Source organism: Sus scrofa, chromosome 1 (genome assembly GCF_054392235.1).
Source record: "Sus scrofa isolate SSC_HxYL_T2T_F1_AM1 chromosome 1, Sscrofa_HxYL_maternal_Yorkshire_Landrace_v2.0, whole genome shotgun sequence".
Taxonomy (NCBI): Eukaryota; Metazoa; Chordata; class Mammalia; order Artiodactyla; family Suidae; genus Sus; species Sus scrofa.
The window spans coordinates 275543850-275557024 of NC_139383.1; the positions used below are offsets into that span (position 1 = coordinate 275543850).

At 37.9% G+C, this 13175-nt stretch overlaps 1 pseudogene; it reads left to right on the forward strand.

Moving 5' to 3' along the window:
• The first annotated feature begins 10612 nt into the window (after positions 1–10612).
• LOC146407231 (olfactory receptor 1J4-like) lies at positions 10613–11959 on the forward strand (annotated as a pseudogene).
• Positions 11960–13175: the final 1216 nt, after the last annotated feature.

The following is a 13175-nucleotide window of genomic DNA, read 5'->3' on the forward strand; positions in this document are numbered from 1 at the left end:
CTCTTTGGTCAGGGGTATTCACAGGTATTTGATTTTGGGGGGCTGCAATTTTAAAAGGTATTGTATTTTTGTATTCATTTTCTTTGTTAGTATACAGAAATGCAGCCGATTTCTGGATGTTAATCTTGTATGCTGTTAGTTTGCTGAATTTTTTGATGAGGTCAGGTAGTTTTTGGGGTTGAATACTTAGGGCTTTCTATGTATTAAATATCATATCATCTACATACAGTAACAATTTTATCTCTTCCAATTTGGATACTTTTTAGTTCTTTTTTTATTTTTTTGGATTGCTGTGGCTAGGACTTTCAATACTGTGTTGAATAACAGTGGTGAGAGTGGCATCCTTGTCTTGTTCCATATTTTAACAGGAAGGCTTTCAGCTTTTCTACATTGAGTATTATATTTGCTGTGAGTCTGTTGTAAATGGCTTTTATTATGTTAAGGTTTGTTTCCTCTACACCCACTTTGTTCAGAAGTTTTGTCATGAATGGATGTTCAACTTTGCTAGATGCTTCTTCTGCATCTATTGTGATGGTCATCAGGTCATTTTTGACTTTTCTTTGTTACTCTGGTGTATGAGGATGGTTGATTGTGTACATTGCACAATTCTCATGAACTGGGGATGAATCCCAGTGGGATGTGGTTATATGACCTTTTCGATATGTTGTTGGATTCCACTGGCTAAAATTTTTTGAGAATTTTTGCTTCTATATTCATCAGAGATATTGGCCTATAGTTTTTTTTTTTTAGTGGTATCTTTGTTTGGTTTTGGAATTAGGGTGATGGTGGCATGATAGAATGTCTTTGGGAGTGTTCCTTCTTCCTCAACCTTTTGAAAAAGTTTAAGGAGGATGGGCACCAGATCCTCTTTGTATGTTTGGTAGAATTCACCTGTGAAGCCATCTGGTCATGGGCTTTTATTTGTAGGGAGTGCTTTTATGACATATGCAATTTCATTTCTAGTGATTGGTCTGTTCAATTGATCTACTTCTCCTTGATTCAGTTTTGCAGGCTATAAGTTTCTAGAAAGTTGTCCATTTCTTCTAGGTTGTCAAATTTGTTGGCATACAATTGTTTATAGTATTCTCATATGGATTTTTGTATTTCTGTAGTATCCATTGTGACTTCTCCCTTTTCATTTCTTATTTTGTTTATTTGGGTTGTTTCTCTCCTCCTCTTGGTGAGTCTGGCCAGAGGTGTGTCAATTTTGTTTACCTTTTCAAAGAACCAGCTCTTGGTTTTATTGATTTTTTCAATTGTTTTTGAATCTCTATTTTATTGATTTCTTCTCTGATATTAATGAGTTCTGTCATTCTGCTGACTTTAGTTTTTTGTTCTTATTTTCTAATTCACATTTATATGTTGGGTTAAGTTGTCAATTTGAGATTTTTCTTCTTTATCGAGGAAGGCCTATATTGCTATGAATTTCTATCTGAGCACTGCTTTTGAGGCATCTGCTAGATTTTGAGTGGTTGTGTCTTTACTATCTTTTGTCTCAAAGTATTTTTAAATTTCCTCCTTGATTTCCTCATAGACCCATTGGCTTTTTAGTAGCATGTTGTTTAGTCTCCAAGTAGTAAGTTTTTTCTTATTTCTTTTCTCCTGTGGTTGGTTTCTAGTTTCATGCCATTGTGATCAGAGAAGTTATTTGAAATAATTTCTATACTCTTAAATTTACTGAGGTTCACTTTGTGCCCCAGTTTGTGATTGATCCTTGAGAATGTTCCTTGTGCACTTGAGAATAGTGTGTATTCTGATGTTTTTTGGATGTAATGTTCTGAAAATGTCAATTAAGTCTGAAATTTCTATTTTGTCATGTAGGATCTCTGTTGCCTTATTGATTTTCTGTCTAGAGGATCTGTCCATTGATGTGTGGGGTGTTAATGTCTCCTGCTATGATTGTATTCCCATCACTTTCTCCTTTTATGTCCATTAGTATTTGTTGTAGGTATCTGGGTGCCGCTATATTAGGGGCATGTATATTGACGATTGTAATATCCTTTCATTGAATGGATTGTTTTACCATTAAATAGTGTCCTTCTTTGTCTTTCTTTACGGCCTTTGTTTTAAAGTTGATTTTGTCTGATATAAGCATTGCAGCTCCTGCTTTCCTGTCTTGCCCATTGGCATGAAATATCTTTTCCCACCCCCTTACTTTCAACCTATATGTGTTTTAGCCATAAGACGAGTCTCTTGTAGATAGCAGATTGTAGGCTTTTGCTTTTTTATCCAATCTGCCACTCTGTCTTTTGGTTGGAGCATCACGTCTATTGGCATTTAAGGTAATTATTGATAGATATGTATTTATTTCCATTTTAAACCTTGTTTTCCAGTTGAACCTATGTTTCTCTTTTGTTCTTTTCTTTTTTTGGTTAGATGATTTCCAATTATTTGAAGCTTGAGTAATTTTCTTTTTAGTTTTTGTGAATATAATGTTTGGTTTTGATTAGTAGTTGCCCTCTTTTTTAAGTATGTTAACCCCTTCCTCTATGTGATTGCTTTAACATGGTAGGCAAAGAGGTTCAAACACATTATTAAAATAAAAAAAGATGTGTATTATCTTACTTCCCTTCCATGCAGTCTATGATTTTGAAGTCTTTTTTTTAACATCTTCATGTTTGTCCTTTTGCTGTTCCTTATGTCTATCATTGCTTTAACAGTAGCTTCTCCCCGCCCCCCCATTTAGATCTGTATGCTGGCTTATTTAAGTGACTGCATTCGTGGTTTCCTCCACCCTATTTCTTCTTACTTCTTTTTATATTTAGTGAAGCCCTTTCAGTATTTCTTTTAGAATGAGTTTAGTATTGTTTTATTATTTTAGCTTTTGTTTGACAAATTCTGTATTTCCCCTTCTATTTTAAATGATATTCTTGCTGGATATAGCATTCTGGGTTGCAATTTTTTTTTTTTACTTTTAGCACTTTAAATATATATTTCCACTCCCTTCTGGCCTATAGTGTTTCTATAGAGAAGTCAGCCAATAGCCTTATGGGGGTGACCTTATCATTAATGCTTTGTTTTTCTTTTGCTGTCTTTAGAATCCTCTCTTTATCTTTATTTTTTGCCATTTTTATTTTAATATGTCTTGGTGTGGGCCTATTTGGGTTCAACTTGTTTGGGACCCTCTGTGCTTCCTGTATCTTGATATCAGTTTCCTTTAGGTTTGGAAAGTTTTCACCATAATTTCTTCAAACATAATTTCAATCCCTTTTTCTTTTTCTTCTCTTTTTTGAATTCCTATTATGCTTAGATTGGCCTGCTTTATATTATCCCATAGATCTCTTATAATGCTCTTTGTGTTTTTTTCATTTGCTTTTCTGTCTGCTGTTCTGACTGGGTGATTTCCATTTTTCTATTTTCCACATCACTAATTCATTCCTCTGCATTATTCATTCTGCTGTTTGGTGCCTTTAGCTCAGAGTGCATCTCTGCAAATGAATTTTCTAACTTTTCTATGTTCCTTCTTATATTTTCTAGTTCCTTTCTAAAAGTATCTACATTATTGCTTCTATCCACTCAATTCCTTGATATGCAGCCTTAATTCCTTTGTTAATTTCACTGTCTCCCTTTTGAACTCAGTGTCTGTCAGACTGCAATGGTCTGTTTCATTGTTTGTTGCTTCAGGCAAATTCTCCTGTTCTTTTAACTAGGAGTTGTTCCTGAGCTTCTTTATCTTGATTATGTTTTTTCTTATTCTATGAGTTTAGGGAAGCCAAACTGTAGTCTTTGAGGGCTACTTCCATGCAAGATTGCCCCTTTGTATAATGTTGGGGATTACTATTTACTTTTGGTATGGGAGTTTGGATATTTGCTGTATCTTTCTGTGGTGTGAGCAGCCTGTTATCCCCAGGGTGCTGAGTGTGTTTCTAGGGAGAAGGAGGCAATGGGTAGGGCTAGTAGCCAGTGTCTGGTGTTGCTGGGCTCTTAATAGCAGCAAAGACCTGCAGGAAGGTGCCACTGGGTACTCCAAGTTGCAGGACCCTGAGAAGTGGTAATGAGCCTAGGCAGAGTGACAAGGTGTCCAGAAGAATGGCAATGGTAGCAGCAGTGTGTGTAAGTCCCCAGGGGAGTGAGAGCAACAACCAGTAGTGTTCAATTGTAATGTCCTCCTCTGAGGTGATTGAAGACACAAATGGTGCCCATTCAGGGACCCCTAGCGGTAGCAAGCCACACCCACATCTGGAACCAATGATAGCTGCTGTGGTTTGTTCCCACCACATGCAATCCACAAAAGAAACACCCTGTCTCACTTAGCCCACACAGGAGGTCATACTCAGGCTGCTTCTGGTTGCAGGATCCTGAAACGTGACAGAGATCAAGCATGTGGGCATTGCCTGGAGTGTTTGGCAGTGGTAGCCACTGCACCAGTGTGCTCCAGGGCTGTGTGAGCAACAACAGGTGGTGTTCAGTCACAGTGCCCTCCTCTGTGTTACACTTGAGGTAATTGCTGCCCCAAGTGGTGCATGGTCACAGACCCCTCATGCTGATGGACCACTCCCACTTCTGGAGTCAGTGATAACTGTGGTGATCTGCCCCCACCACCTTTAGACCATGCAGGAAGCACCCCATCCTGTTTAGCCTCCACATGAGTTTCTGCACCAGTTGTTCCCAGTTGTAGATTCCTGGGAAGAGACAGTGATCGAGTGTCTGGGGCACTGCCCAGAGTGTTTTCCAGTGACAGCTAAATGCTGAGTGTGTTCCCAGGGATCTGAGAGCAATGACATGTGGTGCTTGGTTGCAGTGCCCTCTTTTATTTTTTTCTTTCTTTTTTTTTTTGCTGACCCCTGAGGTGATTGGGGCCACAGGTGGAGCCCACTCACAGGCTCCCAGTGGTGCCAGGCCATGCCTCCCTCTGGCCTCCAGAGGACCACAACTGTCTGTCCCTGCTACCTGTAGATCACACAGGCGGCACCACGTTGCACTTAGCCCCCCACTGTCCTTAGCCCACACATGAGATCCCTGCCACCTGTAGCCTGCACAAGAAGTGCCAGGTCTCCACATAGCCTGACAAGTGGCTTCTCTCCACACATAGCCTGCACCAGAGGCACTCGACGCTCTGAGAGCCTGTGTGCACACATGCTCAGAGAGATTCCTGTGGATGTCCACCCCTCCCCCTCTCACCCTCCCCAACAATGGTGCCTTGCTTCTCCTGTGAGTCCAGACCTTCTCCCAGGTTCCCTCTGCCATGACGTTCCACTGCCCAGACTGTAGCACACCACTCCCCCACCCATGGCACACTGCTCCTTAGCCCCTTAGGCCATCCTCACACGGCCAATCCTAGTCCTCTCCCTAGGATTGACCTCCAGAGCCTGAGTCTCTGTGCCCAGCCCACTCTAGAGTGTCTCAAATGGTGGTGTTTGGAGTGGTGGTGCAGAGGATATGTGTGGCTCTCACTCTGCTTTGCCCTCCTCAGTCCAGCTACATGGCTTTTCTTGGTGACTTTGAAGTCACCTCCATTTTGGCTGATCTCCCAGTCAGTTAGGTGGCTTCCCAGGATGTGGGTTCTTTTTCTCCTTCACAGCTCCCTCTCAGGAATGCTAGTCCCAACCTGATTCCTTTTCTCTTTCTCTCTTTTTTTCTTTTGTTCTCCCAGTTATGTCAAGAGTTTCTTGCCCTTTTTGGAGGTTTAAGTTCTTCTGCCAGCATTCAATAGATGTTCAAATTTATTTTACATGTAGATGTGTTTTTTTGATGTGTTCATGGAGAAGGTGTGTGTGACCACTTACTCCTCCACCATCTTGATCCATCTCCTAGTTTTTTATTTCTTTAGATTAATTACATAGGAGTGGGATTGTTGGGTCAAGTGTAAGTTGAACTTTATATGAAACTGACCAACAGTTTCTCATCAACGTTCTACTTATGCATTACTGCCAACCATGTATGAGAGTTTCAATTTCTAAAATCCTCACTGCCTCTGCTATTGCCAGTCATCTGATGTCAGCCATTCTAGTGGATTTGTTGTGTTGTCTTGCTGTGGTTTTCATTTCCATTTATCTAATGACTAATGATGTTGGTTGCCTCTATACAGACTGATCTGCTCCCTTTGGTGAAGTTTATTTTCAAATATTTACCCTAGTTTTAAAAGATAATCGACTTGCTTTTCTTGCATATGTGTTCTGGATTTACCTCTTTGTCAGAAATATGTTGTATAAATATTTTCTCCCAGTGTGAAGCTAGTTCTTTTATTTTATTAAGAGTTTCTGTTGAAAGTCAGGTGCACCTCATTTTTATCAAGTCCAAATTATTTTTTTTCTTTTCTAGGTCATGACATTTTTGTCCTATTCAGTAAATATTGATAGCCCATATTTTCCAAGATTGTGTCCAATGTTCTCTTCAAAATGGTTTTGTCATTACAATTCTAACCCATTTGACACATTTCTAGTTACATATTTTGTATGTGGTGCAACATAAGACACTATGATCTTTTAGGACATATTGATACTGAATCATGCTGGCACCATTTATCAAAAAAAATCCTATCTACATTCAAATGTCTTGGTGGATTTTTAAAATATTAATTAACCTTATATATTCTGTTGTATTTCAGATTATTAATTCTTTAAAAATTATTCATTGATCTATATTCCTATGCTCATGTAATGATTGTTATTCCAATTGCTATGGATTTAGAAACAGTTTTAAAACTAGGAAAAGTAAATCCTGCATTTTGTGTCTCACTTTTAAGTTGTTGTGTCTATTTTGTTTTCCTTTTACATCTATGTAAAACTAGGAATTAAATTCTAAAATAGACTCTGCTGTTTTGAATTGATTACCTTGAGTCTGTAGCTCTACTGTGGGAAGATCCACCTCTATAATAATATTGAGTTATCCAATTTATGTGCAAGGTATATCACTATTTATTTACATCCACTTTAGTTTCACCCATGAATGTTTTGTTTTTTAATGATGTGTATTACACGTGTTTTGATAAAATCATCCATGTGTATTTTTTTTGTTTTTCTGCTTCTGTAATAGTACATATAAATTCTTAATTCACAATGCTACTCCTGGGGTATAGACATACCATGAATTTTTTGGTTTAATTCATTAACCTTGTTTCATGCTACCTTGTTAAACTCACATAGTTCAGAATGATGTGGAGGGAGAGTTTTTGTTTGTTCATTTTCTTTCCCTTTTTTCCTGCCTTTGTTTAGATTAATTTGCTTTGTGTAATTCACTTTTTTTTTGGGGGGGGGTCACCTGTGTCATATGGAGTCTCCCAGGCTTGGGGTCAGATCAGACCTGCTGCTGCATGTCTATACAGTAGCCACAGCAATGAGGGATCTGATGGGATCTGAGCAGCATCACCTACACCACAGCTTAGGGCAAAGTGGGATTCTTAACCCACTGAACAAGGCCAGGCATCAAAAACACATCCTCATGGATACTAGGCATGTTCATTCCTGCTGAGCCACAATGGGAACTCCTTGTATTATTCATTTTATCTCTATTATGTAGAGATATTATAGATATATGTCACTTATTTTTGAGCCTCAGGTTTTTCCCCATCTTTTCAACTTTTGCTATCTTCTTTGTGTGTGTGTATGTGTGTGACTTCCCTATGCTGAATGCAGTAATTTTACAAATTTTAAATAAAAATATAAAATTAAAGAGTGTATAACTAGCATTTGGAGTGACATTTAAGGCTTTGCCAATGTTCACAACTGTAGTTTGTTTGGAGTGTGAAGGTGGTGATCAAAATATTTTGAAGGTGTTTGGTATTTGATACATGTGGGGATTTATGATAGCAACTTTCCTTAATGATACATTTATTTCTTTCCATAAACTGTGACTTAGGTGATCCCATAGATGAATGAAGATAATATGGCTTTCTTTCTTTTCTTTGGGTTCAATCTCGATTTCCATTTGACATGTTTTCTCTGGGACCTTTTTGAAATTAGGTTATTTGTTCAAAGGAGCAAGCAACATGTACCACCTCTTCTGTGTTACTCAGCCATAAAAAATGTGAAGTAATTACTTATGCAGCAACATGGATGGACCTGGAGATTATCATACTGAGTGAAGTCAGGCATAGAAGGAAAACTATCATATGTTATCACCTACATGTGGAATCTAATAAAATGATAGAAAAGAACTTGTTTATAAAACAGAAAGAAACTCACAAATTTGAAAAGAAATCTTATCATTACCATAAGTGGAACCATTGTGGAGAGGGAAGAATCCCAAGGGTGGGAGTAACATACACACACTACTGTATGAAATATGTGATTAACCAGAACCCACTGTATAGCACAGGAAAATCTGCTCTATAGTTTGTAATAACCTAGAGAGGAAAAAAGAATGGATACATATGTGTGTGACTGATTCCCTTTGTGGCACACCTAAACTAAAACAATATTGCAAGTAAATTATACTCCAATAAAAAAATTAAAAAAACAAACAAATTCAGAGCAAGCCAAAGGGAGTCATTAACTAAGACAATGGAGCCCATTAAATGGATACTTTTATAGACCTGGTGGAAGATAGTATGAGAAAAAGAATATATATATATATATATATATATATATATATATATATGTTTAATATATGGCTGTATCATTATGCTGTAGAGCAGAAATTGAAGCAACATTGTAAATAAATTAACTCTAATAAAAAATAAAATAAAATGAGTACTTTTGGGATATTCATTAACCTTCATTAGATAAGTGACAAAATAGATTTAAAGGGATAGTAAAATCCTTAGTAAAATTTCACAATGAATGTGTTCATTTAATAAATCCTCAGCAAAAATTAAAAATTTAACTGGATTGATGAATGGGTATTTTATGTGCTCAATATATTGATATGCATAGAAGAATAAATGCAAATATTGTTACAACAAATTTCTCATAGAAAAAGAAAGTTATAAGATAAAAAAACTAAATGGATTTATGTAAACCTAAAATTCCTGAATAAAAACAATTGTAGAAAGATAGAAAATGATTAATAGAAGGCTGAAGTTCTTTACTTTATCCTTTGTTTTGATGTCTGTTTTATTTGGATTTCCATCATGTAGCAGAATGGATTTTAAAACCAGCAAATCAAATAGGTATGTCCACTGGTGAGAAAAATCCCTCTTTGTATCCAAGGCTATGACCTGTCAGGGGAAACATAAATCTGGTTGGAAGAGTCAGGAAGGAGGTCTCCCTACATCTCCTTCTGGGTTCCCACACACATGGCATCTCCCTGATGGATGGTGTTGCCTCACAATTGTCCCTGAGAACCATCTGCCTGAGAACCACCTTGTCCCAGGTCTCATAAATGATCATCACTGGATGTGGAGCTAAGATTGGCATCTTTATCAAGCTCTCAAGGTGATTGTACAGAACATCCCAGTTTAGGGACCACTGCCCTATGGCATCAGTCCTAGGTGCAGGAGGAAGAAAAGTGAGCTATTAACACAGGTGTAATGCTTGTCTCTTTACCAAGAGCTTGGTGCCCTGTTAGCTTGTGTCCTCTCCCTGATGGGAAGAGCATAGATTTCACCTCTCCATTTCTGAAGTAGGTGAACTAACTGAGGAGGAATATCCAGGCTCATGTCTTTTCTCTCTGAAGCTGGTGAGAATTTCAGGACCACAGAAGTTGTGGCTAAATCTGTTGTCATGGTGTCATATGGATTAGGTGAGAAGACAGTCCATGATCCTGGCAGATAGATCACATGAGCATAAATTTCACAGCAGAACAGCATATGTTTTTTTGGAAACAGGTGTGTGCGTGTGTGTGCGTGTGTGTGTGAACACGGGTGATCAACACTTCTGTGTGCTCTTCCTTAAGCCACTTCTTTTTCCTAGTTCCTAAAGATGGATAGAGGAGATATTCTTGGCTTTTCTCTGAACTTTCTTGATAAGAACTGTTTTCATTTTAGATTGTGCTTGATGAAGGCATGAGAGGGTTTTTTGTATATATGTATATATTAATATATAATTTTATTTTAATATATAGTTTTATATAATTTACATATAATATTTATATAATATATAATTTATAATTTTGTATATATTTATATATTAATATATAATTTTATTTTTATTAGGTTATAGTTTATTTACATTGTTATGCCAAGTTATGCTTTGCAGAGAAGGAACCCAGTCATAAATATATACATATTTTAAATATATTTTTATATTATATGTATTATATAACTCTCTATACATGTGTGTATATATGTACACATATATACACACACACATTATTTCTCTCATATTATCTTCCATCATGTTCTATCCTACAAGATTGGTTATATACATTGTTAAATCATGAGAGGTAAGAGAATGATAAACTTGTGTACTAGTAAAATGTATTTAACTGGCAGTAATATTTTTAGTTTTTCCTGCACTATTTCAAGACTGAGCTCTAAGTCACTTTGAGTCTAAGCAAAAGGTATGCTTCTTTTTTCTTCAACTTTTATATATAGTGTACTCTTTGACCATTTATTTTTGATCCACTTGTCATTAACTATATCTCATTAAAACTTCCTCTGAATACAACTCATTAATGAGTTTTAGATTTCAAAATTTCAATATTTAATCAACTTGAAGGTCAAGACTTATGGTTGCTTCTAAATGTACAAACAAAATGTAAATTATGTAGATTTAATTTTAGATACCTTTGCTAAGACATTTTTTTTCTTTACTGATTATACATAGAGGGCTGATGCCCTCTTGGATGATGCAAAAATGCCACTGATCCAGTTTCTCTTCTGTATCCAACTCTCCTAGCTGATAGATAGTTCACTCATTTCACATGATGATACCATGCATTTAAAGGATATTTGTAGAGTCATGTCTGTGCAGACAGACCTTGTCATATTCTCCAGTAGCCTAGATTACATTTTATCTTGCTACTATAAAATATTATGTGATGGTTACTGCTTCTTTTACTCTCTGTTCATTCTAGCAGACAGGAGAAAAGAATGAGGAGGAAGAACCAGAGCCATGTGTCCACGTTCCCCTTTGTGGGGCTCCCCATCCAGCCAGAGCAGTAGGATGTGTTCTTGGCCCTGTTCCTGGGCATGCACCTGACCACAGTTCTGTGGACCCTGCTCATCATCCTGCTCATCAGGCGGGATCCTCACCTCCACACTCCCATGTACTTCTTCCTCAGCCACTTGGCCCTCACAAATATCTCCTTTTTATCTGTCACTGTCACCAAGATACTGATGAACATGCAGATTCAGGATCAATCCATCTCCTATGCAGAGTGTATAGCACAGATCTCTTTGTTCATAGTTTTTGCTGTTCTGGACAATTTCCTTCTCACCTCAATGGCATATAGTCAGTATGTGGCCAAATGTCACCCTCTCCACTACACCAACATCATGAGAGAGGGACTGTTCATTACTAGTAACTGTATCTTGGCTTCTCTCCAGTGCTATTGCCCTTAGTCATACCTTCCTCCTGACCCAGCTCTCCTTTTGTGCTGACAGCATCATCCCCCATTTCTTCTGTGACTTTGGTACCCTGCTCAAACTCTCCTGCTCAGACACATCCCTCAATGAGCTGGTCATTTTCACGATAGGAGAGGGAGTCATCACCTTCTCACTCATGTGCAACTTGGTCTCTTATGGCTGCATCGGGGCCACCATCCTCAAGGGTCCATCCACCAAGAGCATCTGTAAAGCCTTCTCAACATGTGCTTCCAACCTCTCTGTGGTTTCTCCGTATCATGGAACAATTATTGGGATGTATTTTCTACCATCATCCAGCACCTCCAGTTCCAAGGACATAATTACCTCTGTGATGTATACAGTGGTCACCCCATTGCTGAATCCCTTCATTTACAGCCTGAGGAACAGAGACATGAAGGGGGCCCTGGAGAAACTCTTCCACAAGGCAGAAGTTTTGTCTTAGTGACATTTGCTCATCTTTATAACAGACACATGTAGTCACATATCCCTGATCCTGCGAGTCTAATCTTTGGGCCAGCCTGGAATGAATACTCAGTAAATATTTGGTAACTTGAATCACATTTTGTTGCAGTTATTCTTTCTTTTTCTTGCAAATCGTTGGCATAAATTGTTGATTCTGTGTTAATATTGTGTATTAATGCTTATTTACTGTATTGAACAATTACATAGTTAATAGTACATATGTCTCTCCTTTATTTCCCAGGGGGAAAAAAGTGCTTTTTTTTAAACATCTCTATTTAGATTAAGTTCATGTATAAATTGTGTACATATTTAAAATGTTCAGATTGGTATTTTGAGTTACATATACTGTGAAATACCACCACAATCAAGTTAATTGATATATTAATCATCCCCACATACTTAACATTTTAATTTATTTGTGTGAGCAGTGAGCGATCCTAAGAGACTGCACTAGTGAATACCATGCATACAATAGTCTGGGTCACTATAGTCATCATGTTGCACACTTGCTCTCAGGAGAACTTACTCCTCCTGCGTAACTGGTCTTTGTCCATTATGTTAGTGAAATAAGTCAAACTCAAAACAAGACAAATACTGCATAATCTCCCTTTTATGTGGAAACTAAAATGGTCAAATACATAGAGTAGAGGATAGGAGGGTGGTTGCTACAGGCTGTGGAGGAGGACATGGGGGTCCCTATGAATTGGTGGAAGCTCCAGGCTGACCAGGCCCCTGTGGCATAGAAAGGTGGCAGAACTGGGAAAGGCTAAAGTATGTATTCTCCTCTCCTCCCTCCCCATTCAATGTTTTTTTTTTCATGATTTTGGCTCCTGGGGGGTCAGCAGAAGGAACTGTATAGCGGCCTTTATTGCTCCAGGCAACAATCCACAGGTATGAGTTCAGCTCCTCCACTTAGGGATTCAAGTCTTCTTATGGATTTTAGAAACACTAATCTCTCTAAGACACGGTGGATCCCTTCACTCAGCAGTTCACTCTCAGACTACTTGTGTCTGGAGTGTTTTGACTGCATGCATGAGTTTGAAGAAAATACCCGCTCAGCTCAGACTGGGATTGAGAAAGACAAAGAAAGCACCCCATGGTTTGGCGTATTCTGTTGCCTGCATTGAATTTGGTGTCTGTCTCATTCAATGTCTTCATTATGAATATCCATGAACATAATTTCTATTCAGCATAGTGATACCAAATTTATGTTATGAGCCTAAGTAATAATCTCTTTTCTTCTACATCCAGGCAGGGACCACATAGTTCTCCTCCTTCAGGCTGTATTTAGTTAAAAATGAATAGG